This window comes from Cydia splendana, chromosome 6 (assembly GCF_910591565.1).
Source record: "Cydia splendana chromosome 6, ilCydSple1.2, whole genome shotgun sequence".
Taxonomy (NCBI): Eukaryota; Metazoa; Arthropoda; class Insecta; order Lepidoptera; family Tortricidae; genus Cydia; species Cydia splendana.
In genome coordinates, this window is record NC_085965.1 from 23,303,379 (window position 1) to 23,321,885 (window position 18,507).

At 36.7% G+C, this 18,507-nt stretch overlaps 1 long non-coding RNA gene across 1 annotated transcript in view; it reads left to right on the forward strand.

The window, feature by feature from the left end:
- The first annotated feature begins 1,082 nt into the window (after positions 1-1,082).
- The window catches only part of LOC134791808 (uncharacterized), a 118,452-nt gene continuing 101,027 nt past the window's right edge, over positions 1,083-18,507 (forward strand). Inside the window, exon 1 of the long non-coding RNA XR_010144334.1 lies at positions 1,083-1,111. This is a non-coding gene — a long non-coding RNA (uncharacterized LOC134791808). The remainder of the gene's footprint in view (positions 1,112-18,507) is intronic.

Below are 18,507 nucleotides of genomic sequence, written 5' to 3' on the forward strand. Positions count from 1 at the left end.
TACAAGACGAATAAAGTCTAAGAAAAAAACGTGCCTCGGAAATCAAGAAAAAGTCATTCTCGGATAGATGGCGCACACACCTTTGGCCTATGGTCGGCTAGATGGCGTTGACGACACCGTTTTATATTTAACCATTTTAACACATAGGTATCAGTGAATGAACATGGGTCAAAATGATATAAAAATAATAAAATCATTTATCCATATTATATAATTTTTTTCGATAGTTTTATACGTTTTCATTTTGAGTTTTAGTCGTGTGACGATAGATGGCAGTAAATTTACTGTGACTACAAAATTTACTATGACAGGACCCCTCTAATCCATTCTCTTTGGTTACATTAAAAGCACCAAGCTACGGGTTTCGAGCTATAACTAGTTACATTTTCATGCTTATTATATAATTCTAACACGACATCATAAGTACATAGTTACCAAACTTTCTGTAGCTTTTTTTTAAAGCCCTTGAGGCGGAACTTGTACATATATTTCAATATTTAAAATTGGAATCCATACCCAGACTGAAGTATCTCGCGTTACTCTAGAGACTCGACAAATTGAAAACTTCGCGGTAAACAATGCCTTTTGAGACAGCCATAGCCGTAGCCCGTATCCTTTGAAGTGTAATACAGGTTGTTCCTTTCAGAGTTATTTCCTGTGGCAGTTGAACTTCATAAAGTCATCTTATTTTGACATAATTTTCTCACATCAATATATGCCTACGTTGCAAATACATTTTGTGTAAATAACAATAGGACATAATAAAAGACGGAGTCTTCTTATTACCTAACTAATTTGATATACTTACCGACTTCAGCCTTGCATTTCGCAATTTTCAAACCAATTTTTGTTTTTCAATGGGGTTGGGTTTGGCGCCATCATAGCTTGCCCCTTTTTCTATGAGATGAGAAAAAAAAACCATTGACACAATTCTAGGGATTGACAGGGCAAGCTATGCTGGCGGCATCTGCTAAATACTTCGACCGGTCAACCCTCGGAGTAATTAACAATGGAGGCGCCATTAACAGGCGTTCCCCTCTGTCGAAAATAGGCGGCCAATGGTCAACCACATGTCAATCATATGTATGGACTGACGTTTATCTGACATGACGTACCTATACATTTGATGTACCCCTCCCCCGCAAAAAACGGCAGACTACTTTGTACCGAAAATTTTAGACATGGCGTCTCCGTTGGTTATATCCTCTAAGGGTCAACCCCATTTCGAACAACTCCTTGATGTCCATGTCGGCTAAATCAAAAATTGACTCTGATATATGTATTATGATTACACATCGGTAACTCGTGGCATTTAGGTAGCACTTAAAAGATTAGTGATGGACACACATCGGTAACTCGTGGCATTTAGGTAGCAGGCACAGACTATAGTGTAAACAACTTTATTTACGGTATTTGACACATTATGACTGACGTATATAGAGATGTAACTAACGCAAATCGATTGTCACAGCAAGCGATTACGATTGGATGGCACGTAGACTGAGGTATCGAATTGTGACGTATAATGAATTTTTATTTGAGTATTAAATAAAGCTAGAATTATATGGTTTTCCCGCAAGCTACCGGTCGGTCGGTGTATTTAATACACCGACCGAGTAGGTCGCACCCATTGTCAAAATTGAAACTAACTGGGGATCTATTTTAAAGTTTATTTATGTTATTTCTGTGTCAAATTTGTTGTCTGTTAAGTGACGATAAATATATCCATATTTACAGTTAATTATCCACCGTTTCCTTATTTTTATTAAAAGAAAAATGAAAAATTCATATCGATTTACTTAGACGACTACCGATTCATAACGATGGTGTTCGGCCAACCCTAAAATTAAAAAAAAAAAGACGTAGAACGTAAACGTTCGCAGTGCAGTTGTTTTCCTTTGTGATTTCGATGTGCAAAACATTTTACGTAGTGTTGCTGTAGTGAGTGACAGACGTCAAATACCGTAAATAACGTTGTTTACACTATAGTGATGTGACAATGTTCTTCCTATACGAGTCGAGAAAAAAAAACCACTAAAAAACGGAAATTAATTAAACTAATCTTTTAAGTGCTACCTAAATGCCACGAGTTACCGATGTATAATTATGATTGATACCGGCCATTTGATAATAATCTAGTAGTATTTTCCTCTACTACATGAATTGTTTAGGGACTAATATTACATAGTCTAATCTTACTATTGTTCGGTGTTCATTGTACACGGCCACACTAATATATTTGACGCTAGCTTACTACAAGAGAAACTTAACAGTTTAGAGTGCGATTAAGGTAAGTACCCCTATTAACGAGGGGGTTAAGCAACTTTTACAAAGACAGCCAATAATGAAACATAAGCTGGCTCTGTATGAACAAAGGCATATTTTTTTATGATAATTTGTACATCGAAATTTATATTTCATTCGTTTTTGGACTTGTTTTGGCCAGTTATATAGAAAAAAATAATTATTAAACTTAAAACGTCGAAATCGCCTATTACCGTGGTAAGTGATCATTGTTACCCAAATACCGCGGATAAGGGTTCCTTTCTACGAGGGTAGATAAACCCATCGCATGTTTAGTTCCTTCTTTATATACCTACTTATATTTATTTGACAATAGTAGTTAAATAAATAGTAGGGGTTATATTTAATTAGTCCAATCATAAGATTCAATTAATATTTTTTTAGGTAAGTCTATAAGGAAAAATAAGAGGATTTTTATAAGTAAAATATAATTATTATAAAAGTGAATTCCTTTGAGTCTACTTACACCTACTAACTACACTTAGATAATAATATATATGTGGTCGTATCAATAATACATGCTGTATACAAGTATCTACATAAAACAACATAAAATAAATAAATATAAGGGGACATCTTACACAGATCGACATAGCCCCAAACTATGCAAAGCTTCAACAATGGATACTAGGCGACGATATACATACGTATATAGATAAATACAAATTTATAAAATAAAAATAATAATTCAGCCTATATACGTTCCACTGCTGGGCATACATTATATATTATATACCTACATAGAAAACACCCATGACAGGAACAAATATCTGTGTTCATCACACAAATAAATGCCCATCAACATCAAATTGATCCAGTGATACAAAATATGTGAAATCAAATATTAAAATAAATTAATATTGGATGTACTGCATCTTTTATTAATAAGTAATAACACATAATCCAAACATAATTTTAAATTAATTAAAAACTTAACTTGAATATAAATATAAACTAAATATGTATAAAATAAACAACCTACTGAATCCCGTCCCGGGCTGCCCCCGACGCAAAGGTGCCCATCACGCTCGCTGCGTTGCCGCGTTGGATTGCGATTGTATGTTGGTGTATTATATGTTGTAATTAAAATAATACAATAGGTTTTATAATAATTATATTATGAACCTATTTATTTCCGACCAAAGTTGTAGGTGGGTCGGTATTGGGTTCCCATACATCTTATTACCGAGTGATGTCTTTTGTAACTATCGCTAAACGGTTTAATTCACATTATTGTAAAACTCATTTACGACTGATAAAAATAAATAAAGATCGCGTATATTTTGAACACAATCAAAATGGAAGATACTAAATATTACGAAACATTGTATAAAACAGACTTGACAGCCATGCTTTTGTTTTTATATCAATATTTAAACAAGATTCTCATATAATGGTTTCTAGGGAAACCTCCAGTTAAGTGCTTAAAACTGTAGTTAAAATTAAGAGTTCTTGAATAGATTTCATACCACGTTAATAGCTCTTTAGCTTTATAGACGGTTAAATATTTCAATAACATCAAGAGTTAAGGAAATATGTATTTACATAAGAATATATAACCCTTCGAACTTAAAATACCGTTTCCGCTATTACCGAGGTATACCTCGAAATTAGGAACCACACCAAAAAATGGAACCCAACACCGAGGTTTTTAATTTCCTGTTTTTTACTATTGGCCAGCAAATATTTACAAATTGAGGATTTGGGAACCATACATATCACAATTAAGAATTGATATAAAGTCTTAGTCTATCTATAATATTCACCATTACTATGAAAATCACTAAATAAAATACGCGTTTGCTTACTTGAGGTGTTGCGCGTTAGTATGGAGCATTCAAATCCTGCGCCCCCGATGAGTTAGTTTACGGTTTTCGAATTGTTTACTTTGTGTTTCTTTAATAGTGCTATACTTATTCGACAGTCAATAGAGAAGGCTTTATTTGTGTGTACTTCAATTTTAAAAAAGTCAATAGGCTTTCTTATAAAACGCCTTTTTGTACATACCGCGGTAATCAATGCCGATTTTAATGGGCTCGTTAATAGGGGTACTTACCTTATAATGGCTCAACGACCAAAAGCGAGAGGACGATTATTCATACAAAAACTCTCCGAGCGAATGCATTGGGATGACAAGTGTACCATCACGCTCCGCGATTGTTGAGCCATTTAGTGTCCTAGCTAAACTGGTTGTTCGATACTTACTCTATAGAATTTCCACGTGACGTACCGTAAAATGGGGTGAGTAGGGTCAAAACTGAAATTCAAATCTCGATAACATTTTATTTTTACATATAAAAACTGAATGGTGTATATAATAAGTGTTCCGGACGTTTCTATTTTAGTTTTTATTTTATTTTGGGTAGTTCCATTTCATAACATTGACGATAAAGAGGAAAACCCACCTCCCCGTAGTGCCTCGTATTTGGGGTGAGAGGGGTTTTCATACAAAGGTGATTTTGGAAGATTGTTGGATCGATTTTTTTTATTATGCGTATTACTATAGCTCCATTTTAAATTGGTGTGACAGTTTGGCTGTTATTTCGTGTTCTAGGAAGTAAAACAACTAATACATGATAAAAAACTATATTAAAAATAATAAAAAAAACGATTTTGTAAAATTAACCAAATTTGAGGGTAGATTAAATTTATAGATCTCAGAGGTGGTTTCTTAGACAATTTAAAGCGAGCCCGTATTCACTTGCACAAACTCATGAACGAGTGCCACTCCCCTGCTGTGCGCTTGGTGCTATGGTGGTTGCGCATGTAAGTGGTGGTGACGTGACAGCCTTGAGGTCTTCACGGGTCAGCAGGGCAGCAGGTGGACTCCGGAGCCAGTGTTGGAGGCGTAGGTGGTAGGACCCCTGGAATTTATCATTATTGGACATTTAGTAAAATGTCCGATTTTGCGTTACTGCCTGCAACATTTTGCCGCGTGAAGAGAAAGCGCAAGATGAAAGTGTAGAAAGAAGGAAGGCAAGCTCAAAGCATTAAATAGTGATCAGTGATGTGGTAGAAGTATACAAAATCGGCTCAGTACTATGGAGTAAGTACTTATGCAGTAAAAATTATTAAATTCAAAACATGTAAATGTGGAATTTATATTGAAAAACAATTATGTTAAGCATTGGCAATTAAGTTTTACACTAGTTGTATTTAACCTACACATTTACTTGGAAATTGCAAATCGTGATTTCACTTTTTAGGCAAGAGGGTAGAAATTCGTTATGTTACAAGGAACAAAGGAAACCAATTGTACAGAATTACTGCGGCGAAGCGTAATAAAAGGATCTTAACTACAATTAAGCTAAACACACACCTTATTAGGAAGAAATAACTATCTAATGATACAATTAGCACATAGTAGCTATAAAATATAATTTTGCAACACTCACCCGAGCGGGGGAAAACACTCACGCACAAAATAAATTTAGAAAACGATAGTTTCTATTGCAAATTATTAATTTTCCGACGGCACATTTTTGGAGTCTTGCTTGAGACCGTTACAATTTAAGATAGAGCGAACACATCGCGCCGCCGCGGAAGTCCAAATGAACGAGCCATATGCATGAACTCCCCTCGCGCCCCGCGATGACGATACATACGTCACATACGTGTTTCGCGATGGATAAGCGCCTACATTGCTACATGAGCAATAATATTACAGTAGAATTATTTGTTTAGTTAGGCACTTATATTTTAGTTTTACCTTTTATAATTTATTTAGTTTTTAAGATTATTCTTAGTACCCTTTATGACAAAATTGATCACTCAGGGAGCGTTGAAACGCTAACGTTACATTGGAATACATTATTTTTGTAGCAGTAGCCTTAAAATCCCTTCTCACCCCCCTCTCAAACCTTCTCTCCCCATTCATAACCCACCTCTCCGCGCGAAACCTACTCACCCCGTTTTACGGTATGGGATTTCGAGTTTCCAAAACCGCTTGGCGCACTGTTCAAAATCCCAACCAAAATGAGACTTAACGCAAACACGTACGACGTACGTCCGTCACGTTATCGAATGATGGCTCCTCTACACGATGGGCCAGCGCCGGCCACTCCAAGGGACGCAGCCATGCGGTAGAATGAGATAGCAATATCACTTGCTCCCTCTAACGGACAAATGCGTCCCTTGGAGTGGCTGGCGCTGGCCCATCGTGTAGAGGAGCCATGAAATTTACACTAGGGATTCAGGTACACTGGGTGAGGGAAGGGAGAAAGTAAAGAAACTAAAGATATGTGTATTAGTATATTCATTTATGTAATATATAAGTATGTTTATGTAAGTATATTGTATAATGTTTGCCTTTGTAATGTATTTATCAATTGCCTTTACTGGATTGTTTGTTTCTCCTTGCACCATCTTTTAGTGTTGTGTCTATCCCTATGGTTGACTGGTAGAGAATGCCTTTTGGTATTAAGTCCACCATTTATACATAATTGTATATCTTTGTGCAATAAAGTTTAAACAATAAATAAAGATCAAGTTATACTGGCCGGTCTGGCCGTGTCCTAAACTCGCCTGCGTCAGCGCAACGAACTAGAAAACATAGCAACTAAGTCCTGTAGCAAACTTCAAGTCACTTAGGTTAGTTGTGAACAATTTATCAAAGGAGCAATGGAGTCAATCGTTATATAAAGTTGCTTTGTTAAGGAGTCTACACTTGCAATTAGACCGTTAAACAAGGACCACTAATGTGAAGTTGTTTAAAGTATATAATCATTTACCAGAAGAGTTAAAAGAGTTACAACCTAAATCTATTTAAAAGAAAATTAAAGGCAGAGCTAATTGAAAAAACATATTATAAAATAGAACATTACGTTTAATGATAAAGTTTAATGTAATCCTATTTAAAATAATAATTCAATAATGTATTATAACGACATGTAAGATGGAAGTCTATTTTGTATTAACTCTCTTCCTGTTTCATATTTATTTGACTATATAACATTATACCTAATTACTTTTATTACTTATTTAAATCAGTAATAATATGCATGCACTAGATTAAGTAGTTAACTAGGTTAACTACTTAATCTACATACTCTAATTTTCACATGCCTAACGGCCGAATGTATTAAGGTTCAGTATCATTATTGTAACATCTCATGTACCATATGTTCTTGTGAATAAATGACAATTCAATTCAATTCAATTCAATTTAATTTACCTAATATGAAGATAACGTCTTACAATTTCATAGAAGTTTGACGTTTGAAATAACACTCGCACAGTCTGGGCTATTAAAATCACTGCTCACTAAGCTTGCTCTAACTCTATACGTTTATTTATTTATTTAAACATTATTGCATAAATACAAAAATAATTTACAAATGGCGGATTGAATGTCTAATGGCATTCTCTTCCAGTCAACCATAACAAGCTCCTATTAACTAACAATTTTGTATTTCACTCGGTACCAAGCCAGTCTCGCAACGCTTAAAATTCCACTTTTCTAACCAGTGGCTTGTAGTTCAATTTTGGAATTTTTACTTGCTCAGGTACCGTAAAACGGGGTGAGTAGGTTTCGCGGGGAGAGGTGGATTATGAATGGGGAGAGAAGGTTTGAGAGGGGGGTGAGAAGGGATTTTAAGGCTACTGCTACAAAAATAATGTATTCCAATTTAAAATGGAGCTATAGTAATACGCATAATAAAAAGAATCGATCCAACAATCTTCTAAAATCATCTTTGTATGAAAACCCCTCTCACCCCAAATACGAGGCACTACCTCGTCGTTTATCGTCAAAGTTATGAAATGGAACTACCCAAAATAAAATACAAACGTCCGGAACACCTATTATATACACCATTCAGTTTTCATATTTAAAAATAAAATGTTATCGAGTTTTGAATTTCAGTTTTGACCCTACTCACCCCATTTTACGGTATCAGTACTAGCACGAGTTAAACAACAACTCTGCCCACTAGAACGCCATATGACTTTGACCGATGTTCTTTCACTGATATGTGTTAAAATTGTTAAATATCAAACGGTGTCCCCAGCCAAATCTAGACGAGTATAGCCCAAAGGTGTAGCGCCAGCTAATCGAGTATAACTTTTTCTTGATTTCCGAGGCACGTTTTTAGGGTTCCGTATCCAAAGGGTAAAACGGGACCCTATTACTAAGACTTCGCTGTCCGTCCGTCCGTCCGTCCGTCTGTCACCAGGCTGTATCTCACGAACCGTGATAGCTAGACAGTTGAAATTTTCACAGATGATGTATTTCTGTTGCCGCTATAACAACAAATACTAAAAACAGAATAAAATAAAGATTTAAATGGGGCTCCCATACAACAAACGTGATTTTTGACCAAAGTTAAGCAACGTCGGGAGTGGTCAGTACTTGGATGGGTTACCGTTTTTTTTTGTTCGTTTTTTTTTTTGCATTATGGTACGGAACCCTTCGTGCGCGAGTCCGACTCGCACTTGCCCGGTTTTTTTTCCTTAGACTTTACCTATCTTATACGGAGTTACATTTACCTATGCTATTACACAACACTTTTAATTATTCTTTTCTTAGTTTTAGTAACAAGTAAAACAAGATGGCACCAAGTTTAACAGGATCTAATAAGTGCTGATGCTGACACTTTAAAACTATCTAAAGTTCCTTGGAAAAAAGACACTTTATAATAAATCGGCTCTGTCTTGCAAAGCGAAACTTGCTAAAATAGTTATTTGTTTTACAAGAGGGCAAAGTTGTTGTTCAACTCCTCGTAATATTGATACTTGAGCAAGCGAAATATTCCATAACTTTGCAAATCAAGTTCAAAATGCTTGGAAATTATAATGTTACTTTATTAGGGAGCAACCAAAAAAATAGTAAAAAAAATACGTTATTAAATATTTAACATTCAACAACATGAGAAAACTACTCGAAATTAGCATCACAATAGGTATTTTACCACTCTTGTGGATTAAATGCAACTTTCTCATCAGTTTTTGAAGTATAAAGAGAGTATTTACGAGCTGGTGTGGTGTAGAATATTTTTTACATAAACCGATCAAGTGCGAGTTGGATTTCGCGCAATATTGCAATTTTTTTACAACTTTATTTTGTTTTTGACGAAATCCAAAATATAGGTAGGTACCTACCATGAGAATTACGATTCTCCAATTTAATCTTAATTTTATTTGGAGACCAAATTCGAAGAACCCCAAAAGCGAACGAAACGTCTATATTTCAGGCTCGAGAAGTAATCGGTTTGACGAAATTACTGGATGATTCGACCGAAAATATTTTTTCCTGCCGTCCAATGAGCCTTCACGTTTCAAGACCACAGACCGTTCACTAAACAAGGGTGAGATTTGTAGATAAATATTTGCAGAGTTTTTTCGTTCAGGATTTATTTTATTATGCGAAAAACGAAATACTATATAAATATTGCCTTATACAACTTTTCAGTAGGTATTTAGATAATTACCAAGAATAGCAGGGATTAAATTTATTGTCATCTATCACTATAGGGGTTTTGGCTGCGGGACTGCTTAAAGGATGACTCACGCTAGACCGGGCCGGGGCGTCGGATATGTCATTTTCTATGACGGCTGATCGGTGATTACGTTGTTCTTTCCATAGAAAACGAAGCTCCGGCCCGACCACGGCCCGGTCTAACGTGAGTCATGCTTTACATTAGTCAAAAAAAGGTAAAAGCTGGTAAAATATAAACTATTTTAACATTTCTTTTCAGGTATCGCTGGGGCGACGCGGTTGAAGCGGACTTGCGCGATCTCCATGCCGATAACTGGCGGGAGATGGCACAGGATCGAGACAAATGGCGTGTACTCGTGTCGGAGGCCAAGACTCATTTTGGGTCGCTGCGCCATTAAGTAGGTAGTAGTAGGTATTAGGTCACATTTCTTTTAAGCATATTTGGAGCGAAATAGATATTTTAAAATGGCTGCTATTTAACTGATCACCAGATTTAGTAAAATTTAATACCAAAAAAATCTATTTTACCACCCTAAAATCATGAATGATCACCAAAATTATAACACCATTTTAATGTGAAATGATTACCAATTTTATTACATTTTACTATCCTTTTAAAGGAAATGACACCAAAATAATCATTATTAACCCAAAAATAGTCAATGATTACCAAATTTCAATCCCCATTTTAATGTGAAATGATAACCAAATTTTGACATCTTGCTATCCTATTAAAGAAAATGACACCAAAATAATCATTGTAAACCCAAAAATAGTAAATGACCACCAAAATTAGAACTCCATTTTAATGTAAAATGATAACCAAATTTTTAAATCTTGCTATCCTATTAAAGCAAATGGCTCCAAAATAATCATTGTAAACGCAAAAATAATAAATGATCACAAAATTGTAACCACATTTTAATTAAAAATGTGCAAACATTTAATATATCGTTATCCTATTAAATTAATTAATCCACTTCGTCACCTTTTTCTAGTAGCATTTTATTTCTGTAACAGTCGCAGTTCTAACCTAACCTAACCCACTTTTCTAGTAGCATTTTGTTTCTGTAAGGGTCGCAGTTCAAACCTAACCTAACCCACTTTTCTAGTAGCATTTCTTTTCTGCAAGGGTCGCAGTTCAAACCTAACCTAACCCACTTTTCTAGTAGCATTTCGTTTCTGTATGGGTCGCAGTTCAAACCTAACCTAACCCACTTTTCTAGTAGCATTTCTTTTCTGTAAGGGTCGCAGTTCAAACCTAACCTAACCCACTTTTCTAGTAGCGTTTCGTATCTGTATGGGTAGCAGTTGAAACTTAACCTAACCTACTTTTCTAGTACCATTTCGTTTCTGTAAGGGTCGCAGTTCTAACCTAACCTAACCCACTTAACTGATAGCAGTTTAATTTACTTTTCTAGTAGCATAACGAAATGCTACTAGAAAGTAGATTAGGTTAGGTAGGTATGCGGTGCGGGCTACGGGGGGTTGAGCGGGAGGGGCTAGTAATTTTGGCATCAGTTTACTTTATTTGGTAATATGTATAAACTTTTTGGTAATCATAGTGGTTTATTTAGGTGAAAATATCGCATTAATTTGGTCTTCAAGATTTGGTGATCATTAATGATTTTTGGTGATCATTCAATATATTTGGTATTTGAATACAATTTGAAGTGCAGTCGTAATTAAAGTGGTGGTACTTTTGTATTTTTAGGCCTTATTTTTTTGGTGTTCAGTAATTTTTTTTGGTAAGCATGATTTTTTTATTTAGGGTACCAAAGTATTTTTTGGTGGTCATTATATTTGTAGCCTTTTAAAATCATAGTTTCCCATTCCCGCACCCAAAACTCCATGTCTATCACCATCTTATAGCGAACGGGTTATACTCTCCGAATGAGATTACGCAGAATTCAGCCATTTTCACGGATTGGCCGCACTAAGCCCTGCCAGGCTACCCGATACCACGCCAAGTAAGTATTACCATTGGTTGAGAAAAGCTAGCTACTGCCATACCTGCCGGGGCTGATATCGCAGGTAATCTCTTAATTAACTGAATATCTAGACAAACGGACGGATGGACAGACAAACATGACAAAACTATAAGGATTCCATTTTTTGTCATACAATTTTTATTCGTGATATATATGCTAGGTACATAACCATCATAGTATTAAGAAGGGCCATTCGCATATTGATGTTCAAATCCGAGGAGAGATAAGCCAGCTCTTTATATCTTATCCCAGGATAACCCTATTCCGGAATATCAATGATCTTCGACTGCCATTGTTACCTTTAGGTCTTTTTGTCACCTTTAGAGCCTTTGTCGCTTTGTTACCAAAGGGTATCTTAAAGATCTAGATACCTACCTATTCTTTTTACTTTAACATTTTATACAATAAGAATTAGGTCAAAATTATTTAGGGAAACAAGTGTCTGGCTTGGGGACAATATAAGGGTAATTTGCAAATAATGAATTAATATCTGGGAGACCTAGCTTTGCTCGGAAAACATATAAAAAATCAAAAATGCGCGTTTTCCAGAGATAAGACCTAGCTAGATCGATTTATCGGGCCGAAAACCCTATATAGCAAATTTCGTCGAAATCGTTAGAGCCGTTTCCGAGATCCCCGAAATATATGATGATGATGTCCTTCCAGACGTATCCGTCGACGGCGACATCCTGACAAGTTTGTATATAGGTAAGTACATAACAAGAATTGCTCGTTTATAGGTATTAAATAGATTTGTAATTAGTCGTAAGCTAATTGATTCCATTTAGTTACGACTTACGAATAATAAGCAGTTTTTAGGGTCCCGTAGCCAAACTGGCAAAAACGGAACCCTTATAGTTTCGACATATCCTTCTGTCTATCCATCCATCCGTCCGTAGGATTTAGTCTTCCATGGTTATAAAAAAAGTTTCTTCAGTAATTTCAAGCAGCTATTTCAAACCAGATTTCATTATTTAGCCAGAGCCCAATTTATAAGATGCGTTTACGTCCGTCTCTCTGTCCGTATCTCACAGCCGTTTTATTTGGGAACTATGATATAATATTTATGTTAATGAAATTTGGAATACATAGTCTGTCAAGCCACTTTCGTCAGTAGAAAAGAGCGGCAAATTTAAAAAGTGTAGGCGCGATGGGTTATCGTCACACCGCAAAACAGTAAAGTCCATTTTTACAACATGCTTTCTTAATAAGTCGGGTAAACAGAATCGTGCGTAATTGAATCATTTACATTTCGGCGCCGCTTATTGGATTTGAGATCGTTACTCCTCCCATATCAGGCGCTTACCGCGAATTTATCAACTTACGGAGCTTGGCGTCGGAGAATCGCTGCGTTTTCTGTGATTTCTCGAACGCTATTAGACTAATATTATTAGCTGCAAGCCTATATCATTCGTGAATGTTACTCCTCCCATATCAGGCGCTTACCGCGAGTTTATCAACGTACGGAGCTTGGCGTTGGAAAATCGCAGCGTTTTCTGTGATTTCTTGAAGGCTATTAGACTAATATTATTAGTGTGTTGGCGTAGAAACCTATATCATCTGAGAATGTTACTCCTCCCATATCAGACGCTTATCGTTACTTTATCACCTTAGAACGCGAGTTTGGCGTTGGAGTTTTTTATGGTACATTTCTCGAGCGCTATTAGAATAATATTATTATTAGCGTGTTTTCTTTAAAACCTATGTCATTTGATAGAACGTTAGGTACTTTTCCCATATCAGGCGCTTACCGTGACTTTATCAAGGGAGTTTGGCGTCCAGTCAGGAGAACCAGTCATAGAAAACGAAATGTCGGAAGCCTCGGCCCGGACCTGGATCTTTCTAGCGCGAGTCATCCATAAAACGCCGCATTTTCGAATCCCTGTGCGTGCCCCCGAAGGCCCAATAACTACGTTAGGGTATTAGAGGGCCCGGGATTATAAATTATATCGAGCATGGCTCCGTTTTTGCGCCCTAGAGCTCGGAATGGAAGACCAAGTTTTTGTGCGCCATCGATAGGCTCGGTACTGATTGAAAGGCCTATTCAAGATATTGATTAGTCGGTTGACTCGCGACATTGCCAATTTTGTAATTTTAAAGAAATGAAATTTTTTAGGTACCTACAGTCAAAGAATTTAATTTCCTACCCATTTTGTACTTTGACACAGTGACAATAGTTTTAGTTCTCTAGCGACTTTCATATTGATTACCCATTTTGTACTTTGACACAATGACAATAGTTTTAGTTCTCTAGCGACTTTCATATTGATTGCCACTGTGACATGGTACAAAATGGGTCCGAAATTAAATTCTTTGACTGTAATAAATGTATTAGTAAAATGTAACCTTGGAACTTTGTTGTAACGTGCGAATCCCTAAGGCGTGTAAATGAATAGTAAAATTCGGACACTTCTAGTAAGCTTCGGTAGCTCAGTTGGTTCAGAGCCATTAAACGTAGTTTCAAAATGTCGCAAGTTCCAACCTTGCCTAAAGTGGATATTTTTCTTTATCTTCTTTATAAAGCAGAGGGAATATATTTCCCACTTGATTTTGAATTTTCTTAGAGGGTTCAATTATGCATATTTTCTGACACCCTTATTTTATATTTCATGCCTTATAAAGGGTTAAGTTAAAAATATAAAGTGAAACTCTTAGCAGTTGACAAATAACTAACGGACACTTCACACAAAATGCTCTAAAACATAAAAGGAAACGTAATTACTTCAATTCTTTTATTTTAGATTTTGAGGTTAGGATTTCCCTATACATATTTCGATAAATTTCATAAATATGGAACAACTATACCTACCTATTCTTTGAACCCAACTATTCTACTCACAGATCACTGCATGACGTATTGAAATTAATTTGTCCCACATACGCAATAATACAAGTTGCTCAGTTGCCCGCTCGCCCTTCGAAACCTCGACACGGGTCCCGATTGATGAATGTCACCTGTCTGCTGTTTCCATCGCCCACCGGTCGCAGGAGAGCTTTGTGCTCATACAAGCCGGACAAGTGCGAGTCCGACTCGCCCGCCGAGGGTTCCATATAAAACTAACTTTTTTTTACAAATTTTAGTTTTTAGATTTTTCCCTACTTGTAGTATAAGTCGATATTACTTGCTAAATCTATACATATAATAAAGCTGAAGACGGTCGAAAGTCTGTACATGGAAGATATTTGAAAAAAAGTTGGCTGGGGATACTTAGAATCGATAACAGAACACGTTCCAAAAGTTTTTAGAATTTTTGTCTGTTTGTCTGTTTATTTGAACGCGCATCACGTGAAAACGGCTGAACGGATTTTGATGAAAACTTTACTAATCTGTCGAGAAAATCACCGGCCAGGTTATAGGCTATAAAAATTCAACCCCTAAAAGGGGGGGTAGCCACAACACTCGATTGACTTAAGTTTGCCCCTGAATCTTATGGCGCTACTTAGGAAGGAGGGGCAAACTTTTTTCAAATATGTGCTACCACTATTGAGTACCCTGGTAAACTAACAGATGGAGCTGAATTTAATACGTTGTGACATGAATAAGCCACCGAGGAAAGATTTTGCCAAATTAACTCTAAGTTTAGAAGACGCGGATATCAACAAAAATAATTGAATAATTATGTTGATTTAATAAATTAATAATATATCGAAAAGTGTTCGCGCTCGCTTCGCTCGCGTTTTCAATAACTTTCTAAGATATGGCGACTGCAGCAGCATTACTCTGTTGCAACGTTACTGCTGTAGCACTGTCAATTTTCGTGATAAAATGATGTGACTGATTTCCATCCTAAAAGTAAAAATGTACAACTGTCTATCAAATTGCGTTTTTATATCGAAAAATTTTCGCGCTCGCTTCGCTCGCGTTTTTAATCACTTTCTAATATATGGCGACTGCAGCAGCATAACTCTGTTGCAACGTTACTGCTGTAGCACTGTCAATTTTCGTGATAAAATGATGTGACTGATTTCCATCCTAAAAGTAAAAATGTACAACTGTCTATCAAATTGCGTTTTTATATCGAAAAATTTTCGCACTCGCTTCGCTCGCATTTTCAATAACTTTCTAAGATATGGCGACTGCAGCAGCATTACTCTGTTGCAACGTTACTGCTGCAGCACTGTCAATTTTCGTGATAAAATGATGTGACTGATTTCCATACTAAAAGTAAAAATGTAAAACTGTCTATCAAATTGCGTTTTTATATCGAAAAATTTTCGCGCTCGCTTCGCTCGCGTTTCAATGACTTTCAAAGGTATGGCGACTGCAGCAGCATTACTCTGTTGCAACGCTGCTGCTGCAGCACTGTCAATTTTCGTGATAAAATGATGTGACTGACTTCCATACTAAAAGTAAAAAAGTACAACTGTCTAACTGTCTATCAAATTGGGTTTTTATATCGAAAAATTTTCGCGCTCGCTTCGCTCGCGTTTTCTATTGCTTTCTAAGATATGGCGACTGCAGCAGCATTACTCTGTTGCAACGTTACTGCTGTAGCACTGTCAATTTTCGTGATAAAATGATGTGACTGATTTCCATCCTAAAAGTAAAAATGTACAACTGTCTATCAAATTGCGTTTTTATATCGAAAAATTTTCGCGCTCGCTTCGCTCGCGTTTTTAATCACTTTCTAATATATGGCGACTGCAGCAGCATTACTCTGTTGCAACGTTACTGCTGCAGCACTGTGAATTTCCGGATAAAATGATGTGACTGATTTCCATACTAAAAGTAAAAATGTACAACTCTCTATCAAATTGCGTTTTTATATCGAAAAATTTTCGCACTCGCTTCGCTCGCATTTTCAATAACTTTCTAAGATATGGCGACTGCAACAGCATTACTCTGTTGCAACGTTACTGCTGCAGCACTGTCAATTTTCGTGATAAAATGATGTGACTGATTTCCATACTAAAAGTAAAAATGTAAAACTGTCTATCAAATTGCGTTTTTATATCGAAAAATTTTCGCGCTCGCTTCGCTCGCGTTTCAATGACTTTCTAAGATATGGCGACTGCAGCAGCATTACTCTGTTGCAACGTTGCTGCTGCAGCACTGTCAATTTTCGTGATAAAATGATGTGACTGATTTCCATACTAAAAGTAAAAATGTACAACTGTCTATCAAATTGCCTATTTATATCGAAAAATGTTCGCGCTCGCTTCGCTCGCGTTTTCTATTGCTTTCTAAGATATGGCGACTGCAGCAGCATTACTCCGTTGCAACGTTACTGCTGTAGCACTGTCTGTTTTCGTGATATAATGATGTGACTGATTTCCATACTAAAAGTAAAAATGTACAACTCTGTCTATCAAATTGCGTTTTTATATCGAAAAATTTTCGCGCTCGCTTCGCTCGCGTTTTCGATCACTTTCTAAGCTATGGCGACTGCAGCAGTATTACTCTGTTGCAACGTTATTGCTGCAGCACTGTCAATTTTCATGATCAAATGATGTGACTGATTTCCATACTAAAAGTAAAAATGTACAACTGTCTATAAAATTGCGTTTTTATATCGAAAACTTTTCGCGCTCGCATCGCTTGCGTTTTCAATGACATTCTAAGATGTGATAAAGGTGACATTCGGGTGGCGACTGCAGCAGCATTAGGTACTCTGTTGCAACGTTACTGCTGCGGCACTGTCAATTGTCGTGATAAAATGATGTGATTAATTTCCATTCTCAGCTGTAATGCGGCAATGAACGTCACTCAATTTACCAGGGAGAGGGGGCACCATGGTCTAGAAATGCTTAGGGCATCAAGATATCTTAATCCGGCACTGGTCGTTTGCATTCGCACTCGCATTTTATACGCATTACCATGCATTCCCGAAAACAATCGAATCATTCCCGAAAGTCTCGCAACGCATTGAGGTTACAAGGGGCACGTGTCTTCCTCAGGAGTCTGAAGAAGACCACGGTGAGTGGCGGTCTAGCCACAGGCAGGCCGCTTCGCTTTCGCTCGCGCGCGTATGCCTTACGGCTTACTGTATCGTCCGATATACACCTACTACCTACTCTGTCGTTTAAATCACGTGTAAAATTTGAATAAGGGCGAAAAAACTATTGACTTTGGAGTGTAGTTTTATTAAGTGGTACCTAATTGTAAAATATTTTATCTGGACTACAGTCCTCTAGCATATCCATCTGTCAACTTTACCTACTTCAAGTTCCGCCTCCAGGGGAGAGGGAGAGAAATTATAGGATTAGAAATTAGCCGCTTACTGACACAGACCGAATTCCACGCGGGCGGAGCCGCGGGCACAGCTAGTATCAAATAAGTATCATAGTTCTGGGACAACGAAATAAATGTTTTTGCGACATAAACGGCCATATCTTTTTTTTACGTCGACTTAGAAGTACAATTTTTTCGCAGCTTCTAAGGGACTGTAGACCTGAGTATATGGTTTTAATTTCAACTCGATTCTTCCACACGTTCTCGAAATAAAAGGGTCTTGACTTGACAGACAGATGGACAACAAAGTGATCATAGATATAAGGAATCCGTTTTTTCCTTTTAAGGTAGGCACGGAACACTGAAAATATACTACCGTGAAATAGTTTACATTTACATTGTTACTGCAACAGCATGTGTGTGTGAAATTCGGATGTCAATTGAAATAGAATTACTGTTCCGACATTACTACGGCGGTGTTGATGCCACTACCGCTCTATATATCTGTCAATTTCCTTGATAAAATTAAATAACGGATTGTCATAATGCACATGAAGCATAAGGATAAGGACCCTTCTATATGGAAAGCCACAAACTATGTACCT